Source organism: Phocoena phocoena, chromosome 2, assembly GCF_963924675.1.
Source record: "Phocoena phocoena chromosome 2, mPhoPho1.1, whole genome shotgun sequence".
NCBI classification, from domain to species: Eukaryota; Metazoa; Chordata; class Mammalia; order Artiodactyla; family Phocoenidae; genus Phocoena; species Phocoena phocoena.
The window spans coordinates 45392067-45402979 of record NC_089220.1 but is presented as its reverse complement, the minus strand read 5'-3'; the positions used below and the strand labels follow the sequence as shown (position 1 = coordinate 45402979).

At 48.7% G+C, this 10913-nt stretch overlaps 1 pseudogene across 1 annotated transcript; it reads left to right on the top strand.

Annotated features, from left to right (window-relative positions):
- Positions 1-382: 382 nt before the first annotated feature.
- On the top strand, positions 383-1447 carry LOC136118766 (calpain small subunit 1 pseudogene; annotated as a pseudogene). The gene has a single exon (XR_010655458.1). The product of XR_010655458.1 is annotated as a calpain small subunit 1 pseudogene (transcript).
- Positions 1448-10913: the final 9466 nt, after the last annotated feature.

Here is a 10913-nt window from a genome sequence, read left to right as displayed (position 1 = left end):
GCAACAAAAATTAGCCCCCGCTCGCCACAACCAGAGAAAGCCTGTGCGCAGCAACGCAGATCCAACACAGCCAAAAATAAATAAATTAAATAAATAAATTTATTTTTTTAAAAAAGCTATGCAATTTTGTTTCCTCACAGGCTATGTCAAAGGGAAAACACTGAAAAAAATTTTTTTAATCCCCAAGGGAAAAAAAGACACAAGTGGAAGAAACACCTTTTTCCCAGACCTGATCGCACTTACATTTGAAAAAATAGTGCACCTGTATTTATTTTAGAAAGTTTCCACCTATCAGAGAAACACCTTCTTTATCACCAGTTAAAAAAGACTGTCTCGGGGCCTGGAGGAAGAGGCTTGTCCGGTAAGAACAGAATGGGTGAGGCGTCTGTGCAGTACAACCCAGAGCCCCCGCCCCCTCGCGCCCAATACTCCAACATCCAGGCCAATGAGAGTGAGAAGGCCCGGCAGTTCCGGAGGCTCTTTGCCCAGCTGGCTGGAGAGGACATGGAGGTCAGTGCCACAGAACTCATGAACATTCTCAACAAAGTCGTGACCCGACATCCTGATCTGAAGACTGATGGTTTTGGCATTGACACGTGTCGCAGCATGGTGGCCATTATGGATAGTGACACGACCGGCAAGCTGGGCTTCAAGGAATTCACGTACTTGTGGAACAACATCAAAAAGTGGCAGGCCATATACAAACAGTTTGACATTGACCGTTCAGGGGCCATTGGCAGCAGTGAGCTCCCAGGGGCCTTTGAGGCAGCAGGATTCCGCCTGAATGAGCATCTCTACAGCATGATCATCCGACGCTACTCAGATGAGGGAGGGAACACTGATTTTGACAACTTCATCAGCTGCCTGGTCAGACTGGATGCGACGTTCCGTGCCTTCAAATCTCTTGACAAAGATGGCACTGGACAAACCCAGGTGAACACCCAGGAGTGGCTGCAGCTGACCACGTATTCCTGAACGGGAGTCGCAGACCTGCCCCCTCATCGCCTCGCTGTAGCAGTCACCTTGGACTCTTCATTCTCCCCCAGGGCTGATCCTGTTTGCAGTCACATCTTCATGGCTCCTGCTGACCCACAGGCCTTTCTGTTCTCCCAGCCCTTGGCACCCAGATTCTCAGTCAACAGCCAGGGCCCAACATTCTTCAACACACCCTGCCCCAGCACACCCATCTCACATCTACTCCATAACCCCTCTCTTGCATCTGTGCCAAGCCCAACATTTGTGTTGCTTGCACACCCCAAGGGCCCTTCTCTCAGTTCTGGGAGGATCACTCCAGTCCCCACACACCCTGGCACACCCACCCAGTTACCACCCAGGCAGCTGAACTCCAGGCCATAACAGGTCACATGCCCCAGTGCCTTTGTCTGTATTCTGCTCCCAGCCTGCCAGGCCCAGGAGGAAATAAATGCACCCTAGCTGCTGCTCTCTCTGAAAACAACAACAACAAAAAAAGATTGTCTCCACCCCTTGCTATCAAGAATATTAGTCCTAGTGACTCCTTCCTTCACGTCTAAGAAAAGGGGATGCTATTTAACCATTTATTCACTTTATTCAACACGTATTCATTCAGTGCCTGGTGGTGTTTTTTTTTTAAGACCATTTTTATTTTCATTTATTTTTTAATTAATCTTATTTACTTTTGGCTGCGTTGGGTCTTCGTTGCTGTGCATGGGCTTTCTCTAGTTGCAGCAAGCGGGGGCTACTCTTTGTTGCGGTGCAGGGGCTTCTCACTGCGGTGACTTCTCTTGTTGTGGAGCACGGGCTCTAGGCACACGGGCTTCAGTAGTTGTGGCGCACGGGTTCAGTAGTTGTGGCTTGCAGGCTCTAGAGCACAGGCTCAGTAGTTGTGGCGCACGGGCTTCGTTGCTCCGCGGCATGTGGGATCTTCCCGGACCAGGGCTTAAACCCATGTGCCCTGCATTGGCAGGCGGTTTCTTAACCACTGCGCCACCAGGGAAGTCCCAGTGCCTGATGTTTCCCTGGGCACTGGGGATAAAGTAATGACCGAAAAAAGACAGAGCCTTGGACTGGTGGTCAGAATCACACCAATAGATGTAAATTACACTCTGTGATACGTGCTTATCTTTCCAAGAGGAAATTCTCCCTGTTCTTAATTTGTCCATTTTGCCTCCTTGTATCCCAGCTGCCTCCCCTCTCCAACATCAATCTCATCCACCTTCTTCCCTGTCAGCAACGTGCTCTGGTTCTTCCCTTTTACCCTGCCTCCATACATCTTGACAGAATAGTTTTATATTCCTCACCTTCTTTTCAGCTAGCAAACCATGTAAGTTGGTTTCCGTCCACCCCACTCTACTGAAATGCTCTCTCAAGGTTGGCAACAAGGATCCCACCATTACGAATCCTCATCGCAGCTCCATCGTGGCTCTGGCATCATGGTCCTCTCCCAGGACCTAACACCCCAACTACCTCCATCTGCGAACGTTCTTCCCTACCAGACGGTGCTCTCTTCTTTCTCCTTATACTGCCAAGCCACTGGTGTTCCCAGGGTTCTGTCCTCAGCCCCCTCTGTCTTCTCTCCAATCTGGGAGATGCCATTCACTTTCCAAGCGTCAGTGACACTCTCTTTAATCACAGCTCCAGTTTGGGTCTCTCCTGGGCTCAGATCCATATTTCCATCTCAGACTTTACTCTTGGATGCCCTGTTGAACTTCAGATCTAAGGATGTGCAAAACAAAATTCATGGTTTTCCCTCCCAGCCTGCTTCTCCATTTCTATCACAATCAGTAATATCATTTTCCATTCAGGCACCCAAGTCAGAAGCCTCCAAGTTATCTGTGAGCACACTTTTCTCCTCATTCAGGCATTCTGTCTGCCATTGAGTTCTACACCCAGAATGTCTATCCCAACAAGGGATGGCAAGTAGGTTTCACCTAATGTACCGACTCTAACCAGTTAGTAGTGGCTGCCTGGAGGAGCACTGCTGTGTTGGGAAGGATGCTGAGGCAGCTTGTGGCCTAACCAAGAAAAAGCACCGTGATCAGCTATCGGTTCTGCTTTGGGTGGTGGTACACATGCCAGGTATTTGCCATCCAGCTCTAAACCTTCCCTGGTGAACAAATGAGATCACCCTTTACCGTTCCCATTACCCCTGCTCTGGATACTCTCTTAAAACGTATTACAGGGCTTCCCTGGTGGCGCAGTGGTTGAGAGTCTACCTGCCAATGCAGGGGACACGGGTTCGTGCCCCGGTCCGGGAGGATCCCACATGCCGCGGAGCGGCTGGGCCCGTGAGCCATGGCCGCTGAGCCTGCGCATCCGGAGCCTGTGCTCCGCAATGGGAGAGGCCACAACAGTGAGAGGCCCGCGTACCGCAAAAACAAAACAACAAAAAAAATGTATTACAATAGTCTCTGGGGTTTGCCTCCTTTCAGTCTCTCTCTTCTCCACATCATCAATCCTCCAGACCTTGGTTTAGCTCTCCGAAGCAAAGATCTATCTATTCATGCCCGTTTAGAAAGGCTCCCTCATACTAGAATAAAGCATACAGCATTAAAGACCATTTAGACTCTAACTACAGCACACCTACCTACTGCCATATGCCTGTGCCTCCCAGATCAGGCCGTATAGCACCGTGGTTCACAGAACAGACTCGAGACCGCCCTGCCCGGTTTCAAACTTCAACTCTGCCACTTTGGTTGTGTGACCCTGAGCGAGTTATTTGACTCTCTGTGCCTCAGTGTCCTCATCGGCAAAATGAGGAGAATAATCCTACCGAGCTCATAGGGCTTAAATGAGTTAAAGGATAGAAAACACTAGAAGAGCTCCCGGCATGTGATAAACCCAATATAAACACTGACTCCTATCACTGCTACTACGCCTGGCACACTTACCCCAGTGACTTTGGCCAAGCTGTTTCCACTGACCCTGCCCCACCTTTCCCCACTCCCAGGGAGAATACATGTTCCTTGCTCTGTCCTCCCCCAGAATGTGTCATACTCCTCAACGCCAGCAGTTATCACAGTGTACTATACTTAGTTGTGCTTTTTGTTTTTTTTGGCCGAGCACAGCATGTGGGATCTTAGCTCCCCAACCATGGATCGAACCTGTGCCCCCTGCAGTGGAAGGGCAGAGTCTTAACCACTGGACTGCCAGGGAAGTTCCTGTACTTAATTTTTTTTTTTTTTGCAGTACGCGGGCCTCTCACTGTTGTGGCCTCCCCCGTTGCGGAGCACAGGCTCCGGACACGCAGGCCCAGCGGCCATGGCTCACGGGCCCAGCCGCTCCGCGGCATGTGGGATCCTCCCAAACCGGGGCACGAACCCGCGTCCCCTGCATCGGCAGGCGGACTCTCAACCACTGCGCCACCAGGGAAGCCCGCTGTACTTAATTTTTAATGTGTGTGCCTGACCCAATAGTTGGGGGCTCCTTGAGGTCAGGGAAGGTTCATGAGAGAAAGTTTAGAGACGGATGAGTGGGTGTCTTATTTACTTCTACGTCCTCTACTTCTAACATGGTGTCTGGAAAATAGTAGATATGATTACGTCTGAATGACGACATGATGGATGAAGGAAGAAATGAGTTGGCAGAGGCAGAATGAGCACTGGGTAGTGATAACGATTATAGTTGAAACCGTGGTTTACCTACAAGGGAGCTAATATAACAGTCAATCTATTGGAATCCTGTATCAGTAGCAGGTATATGTGTTCTTACTTTTACACCAGTATATCAGCAGGAATCGATTACCCAGTTCTGACTTTTTCTTTGGCCCCAGAAAGGACTTTTATTCACCTAAATGTTAGAGTGCACATTCTCATCTCTATAAACACGAACTGCATTCTTCACGGCCCAATTCCAACGTCACCTCCAATTCTATGCTAGATTTAGCACAAACAGAAGCTCCTTATTGGACTGTGAGACCCTTGAGGATCCCATGATCATGGCTATCAGGAGCCTGTCAATCCTGCTCTAACCCTACAGTTAATGATAAAAAGGGATTTGGAGAGCTTTGACTTACCACTTGGATTAGAAAGAATTAGGTCTCTTCTGAAAAGTACTTATCACATCACTGCCTAACACTCCGGGTATGATTCAGAATGTACTTTTTTTTTCTTAACATTTTTATTGGAGTATAATTGCTTTACAATGGTGTGTTAGTTTCTGCTTTATAACAAAGTGAATCAGCTATACATATACGTATGTTCCCATAAGTCTTCCCTCTTGCGTCTCCCTCCCTCCCACCCTCTCTATCCCACCCCTCTAGGTGGTCACAAAGCACCGAGCTAATCTCCCTGTGCTATGCAGCTGCTTCCCACTAGCTATCTATTTTACATGTGGTAGTGTATATATGTCCATGCCACTCTCTCACTTTGTCCCAGCTTACCCTTCCCCCTACCCGTGTCCTCAAGTCCATTCTCTAGTAGGTCTGGTCTTTATTCCCGTCATAATGTACTTTTGTAGGCAATAGATTTCCACAGTTTATAGTAAACAGCCAGGCATACTTATGTGCCTCTTAGCTTCTCTTCGAGATTTACAACCTTGGTTCTGCCCTTGTGGGTTCAGAGCACATGGCATGCCCTTCAAACGTGCAGAGGAGGGAATCCTCCTCCATGTTCTCTTATTTTCTGCACAAACCAGATCTCCCAGTTCATTCCACAGAGATATTTGTTAGCTGACCAGCAGATGCATTGAAAATATGCACAGCACGTTGGCAGTGTGCAGATTGGAAGGACCTGTGGGCAGGAGCCTGTCAACCCTGTTCCACCCCACCCCGCTACAGCCCTGGCAATGTCCAGAGATCTGTTTGCTCCGCAGACGAGATGCTTATCTATAGCGGCTGAAGTGCTTTCCAGCTGGCCTTCTCCTCTTTGCCTCCCCTAACCTAACAGACTGGCAGGTTGGAGAAGACACACACAGAGAGTGTTATTGACTGTTCCAGTTTTAGCTGAAGGCTGAGGGAAATCCACGTAAAGCAAGCCTATGTGATTCTGTGCTGGGGGGAGAGGAGGTTGCATAATTTGGGTGTGTATGTATGATTTGGGGAGGGAGAAAAGAAGAGGAAAGAATCTGCTGAGGGATAGGTGGGGAGAAAAATGACAGTCCTGGAGAACGCAGCAAGGTGGAGGCCGTGAGTATTTGTTGGGGACGAAGACCAGATAATTGTGAATCTGAGCAAGCCTGGGCTGACAGTGGACAGGACACCTTGTAGAGAAGGTGTAGCCCAATGCCAAGTTCCCAGAAAAGACCTCCCAAGAGCAGGGTGTCCCCCAGGCCCCTGAGTTGTGGATGGGCGGTGTGAGATTCAGCAGGGAAATCCTGGAACATGAGTCAAATAGCAGCAGCTATGGCAACAACACTGAAAGCCAGTTCTGGTTCAAGTCTTTCTTTTTCTTTCTTTTTTTTGGCCATACTGTGTGGCTTGCAGGATCTCAGTTCCCCAACCAGCGACTGAACCCGGGCCCCAGCAGTGAAAGCCCGGAATCCTAACAACTAGGCCACCAGGGAACTCCCCCGATTTTTTTTTATTTTTATTTTTTTTTGCGGTACACGGGCCTCTCACCGTTGTGGCCTCTCCCATTGCGGAGCACAGGCTCCAGACCCGCAGGCCCCTCAGCCATGGCTCACGGGCCCAGCCGCTCCACGGCATGTGGGATCTTCCCGGACCGGGGCACAAACCTGTGTCCCCTGCATCAGCAGGCGGACTCTCAACCACTGCTCCACCAGGGAAGCCCCGCCCAATTTCTTTTCTTTTGGTAGGGGGAAGACCCAGCCGTCCACAAGTCACATGGACTTCAGTGAAGCCCCATGAGGGCCTATGTTCTACATTAAGGCTCCTTGATGGCAAGTGACAGAAACCAGCTTCAGCAAGCCTAAGCAGAAAAAGGGGGGATGGGAGTGGCAGCAAGAGTGACATCGAAAATCCACATGCAGAAATGAGACTTGGCCTCTGAAAAGGCCTGGAACCAGACATTTAAATACAAGTCAGAACTCTCTGTGCGTCTTGTCTCTTCTCCCCATGCAGCTTCTTGATTCATCTCTGCAGACCAGCTTGCTCTGCTCTTCATTTCACGTGGCAGAACATTTCAAGTGGCTCCCAAGTTTACGTGGTACAGATGCGGCCACACATACCGACCGACTGATGGTCTCTTGGGGCCCCAGATCCAAGATCCCAGGTGAGAGAATCCAAGTGCTCAGCTTGTTTCAAGAGTTTGCTCCTGATCTTATCAACTCCAGCTGGGGCAAGAGGTCTTGCCAACAGGGCTGCTGGACGGCGGGAGGGGACTTCTGAGAGAAGTGGGCTGGAAAAGATGTCCAGTAGATGTCTACCCTGTCGCTTGTCTCTGCTGCTTTCAGTGTTGTTCGTGTTGGTCCCTCGTTCCCCAGGTCTTTACATGGCTGCCGCCTCCTCCCTGTTTACGTCTCAGCTCCATTATCATCTCCCTGGAGACGGGATCCCTGACCACACCAATTAAAATAACACTCACCCTCTCTCCACCCCTTCCCATTGTCTCTCTGTTGTGGGCTGAATCATGTCCCCCCAAAATCCATATGTTAAAGTCCTAACTCCCACTACCTCAGAATGTGACTGTGTTTGGAGAGAAGGCCTTTAAAGAGGTAATTAAGTTAAAATTAAGTCATTAGGGTGGGCTCCAAGGCAATATGACTGATGTCCTTATAAGAAGAGGAAATTTGGATAAAGACATGTATAAAGGAAAGACCATGTGAGGCCACAGTGAGAAGGTGGCCGTCTGTCTGCAAGCCACGGAGAGAGGCTGAGAAGAAACCAACCCTGCCGACACCTTGATCTCAGACTTCCGGCCTCCAGAACTGTGGGAAAATACATTTTTGTTGTTGAAGCCACCCGGCCTGTTGAACTTTGTCACAGTAGCCCTAGCAATGAATTCCTTGTTTGATGTTTCCTCAAAGAGGCAGTTTAGACCATGGTTGATGCCCAGACTGTGGCTCTGGGCTCTCTCAACAGTAATGGCAGCAGCTGGTGTGGCAGGTATGGGGGTTTTGGTGGTAGCTGGGGAGAAGGCAGGCCTAGGTCAGGCCCCAGGGACAGGCAAGGCACGGCTCAGGTGGCCAGGCCAAGGCAAGGCTGGAGAATGGCCTTTCCATCTGCTTTGGTGCCAGGGAGACCTTTTTACTGGTGCTACTGTCTTCCCCATCAAAGAAGGGGCAGGGGGAGGGAGCGTCTCCCTGCTAAGCAGGCTATGGCCTCCGCTGTACTCCTGAGGGGCTCTAGTTAGAGTATGGCAGGGGCCTTACAAACCAGCACTGAGCTTGTCACTGCCACTGACCCCATTTCACTTGTTGACCAGGCTTTGATGAACCCATCATCCGGTGACCTAGTGGGGGTAGATTTTGCAAAATGGTTGAGGCACATATTAGGCCCCCATTAAATACCTCAAAAATGAAGGGAGTACGTGCAAACAACCAGGAATAGAAATGGCACACAGGCACAATCACTTTGTCCTGGATTTGGAAATTTCTCTGCTTCACAGGATATATTGTGTCCTCATAACACCCTGTATCTCCTTCAGTCATGCCAGCCACATGTCCCACATGTTTCCAAGCTCAGAATCCAGTTGTTGGCATCAGATAGACCAAACGTCCCAGTGCCTGACACAACTTCTCACTTGTCACCTGGATGTGTTGATACTCTGTGGACACAGACAGAATTGCCAAACTTGCCAGGGGTTCTCCAGGGTCCAAGATCTGTTTGTTTTCCCTTATCTGGCTGTTCCTGTATTCTGTTTTCTATAAGACTTACTATCAACATATATTTGTTTATATTTCACACCGTATATCTCATAAGGGCTTCATCTTTCGTCAGACATTCTTTCCTTATTTGGCCCAGTGTCACGCTAGTTTCTGGGTAGTTTTTCATCATCTCTTTTCTGGCTTGTTCCAGCTCACTCAGACTTTTTATATGTCCATAATTCTCCTATTGTCCTCTCTATATTCTTCCTCTCCAATTCTATTTTCCTATTAAAAATTTGGCTGTGCTTTCTCCCCCACTTTATTTTTTCTCTCTTTTCTTTCTTTTCTTTTTTTTTTATAAGAAAGCATAGTTACTCTACCTACTCTTTTCTTTTTCTTTTTTTAAAATAAATTTATTTATTTATTTTTGGCTGTGTTGGGTCTTCGTTTCTGTGCGAGGGCTTTCTCTAGTTGCGGCGAGCGGGGGGCCACTCTTCATCGCTGTGCGCGGGCCTCTCGCTGTCGCGGCCTCTCTTGTTGCAGAGCACAGGCTCCAGACGCGCAGGCTCAGTTGCTGTGGCGCACGGGCTTAGTTGCTCCGCGGCATGTGGGATCTTCCCAGACCAGGGCTCGAACCCGTGTCCCCTAGCATTGGCAGGCAGATTCTCAACCACTGTGCCACAGGGAAGCCCTCTCTCTTTTCTTTACTCACCCTCTTTGCTCCCCTCTTTGTCTACTCTCCCCTGGCTCTCTCTAACAAAAGTTCCCCTCATCCAGGCACCCTCAGGATCTTCTGGCATGCCACCAGCTTCCTCAAAGTTCCTCCTCCCCATCCTGGTGAGAGGCTTCTCCCAGGGTCCTTGCTTTCATGGCAGGGTCCTAAAAATCTCTTTATCAGTAGACATCAGCTATTGCTCGAGGGCTAATACCGGCCTTGTCCCTTATTTCAAATAGCATAGTGATTTGTATACAGTAGTCACTCAATGATATTTTTATTGATGTTATTAGATTGCTTTTTACACTTATCTTGGAAGAGTTTTATAGGCTTTGGGTAGGGTACTGTTGACTCATTTACTGCATGTATACAAATTGTAAATTCCCAGGCACACCCGATCGTAGCAAAACCCTTTTGTTAGCTCTAAGGGGCATGGATTTGACACCAAAAAGCGGTGCTTGGGGATGTGCAATTAAGGAAGTGAAGCGAAAAAGATGTTTGAGCACATGACGAGCCACTAAGAAGCAAGGGCATGAGCTTTATCTATCCCTGAAATGACCGAGGATTACTGGAAAGAAAGGCAAGAGGGTGACTCATCTCTTGTCTCCATAACAACTGCTTTGGCCATCCCTTTTTCTTATTACCAGAGGCTAGCCCTCTAAGGACAGCGATGCCACTCCTCGCCCTGTGGCCTCATGACTCAAAGTCTTAAGATTTACAGCATTTTCTGAAGAGGCAAAGGCCCTTCCTGTCAGTAACTCCTTTTTAACACTCATAGGTTAGTCACTTACTATGGATGATTCTTTCAAGTCAATTGGTTGCCAGGCACCCTCTTCAGAGAAGGGGTTATATTTTCATAAACAATCCCCATCATACAGTGACTTCTATGTATAAGCCTAGAGGGGACAGCAATGAAAAAACAGTACCAGCCACTAAGGCACTTTCAAATGCATCCTAAAGGATGCAAGACACCTTCCCAATTCCATCAAGTGAGTCCTTCATGTGCACACTTCCCTCCTATGGTAGAAAACTGGAGGAAAGAATTCATCTTTACACAATGAATTATTTGGTTATTTTAGAGGACAGGAAATTATTTAGGAACCAGATCATACCTGGTTTCCTCCCTAGTTTACATAAGCCAGTCCCTGCAAGGATTCACTGCTCCGTGTTTGTCTAGATAAGTTGTAAAAGTCAGGACTTCTGTTCTGTTCCTAGACATGGATGAGCTTGGATAACTGTCACTTTCCCTGACAGTAAAAATGAGATGATAATACTTATGTATGTCTTCCAACAAAAGGATAAGACAAAGTTAAAAGGAGAGTATACATAATTTGACTTTCCTGTGCAAAATGTACTAAGGAGGGGCTTCCCTGGTGGCGCAGTGGTTGAGAGTCCGCCTGCCGACGCAGAGGACATGGGTTCGTGCCCCGGTCCGGGAAGATCCCACGTGCTGCGGAGCGGCTGGGCCCGTGAGCCATGGCCGCTGAGCCTGCGTGTCTGGAGCCTGTGCTCCGCA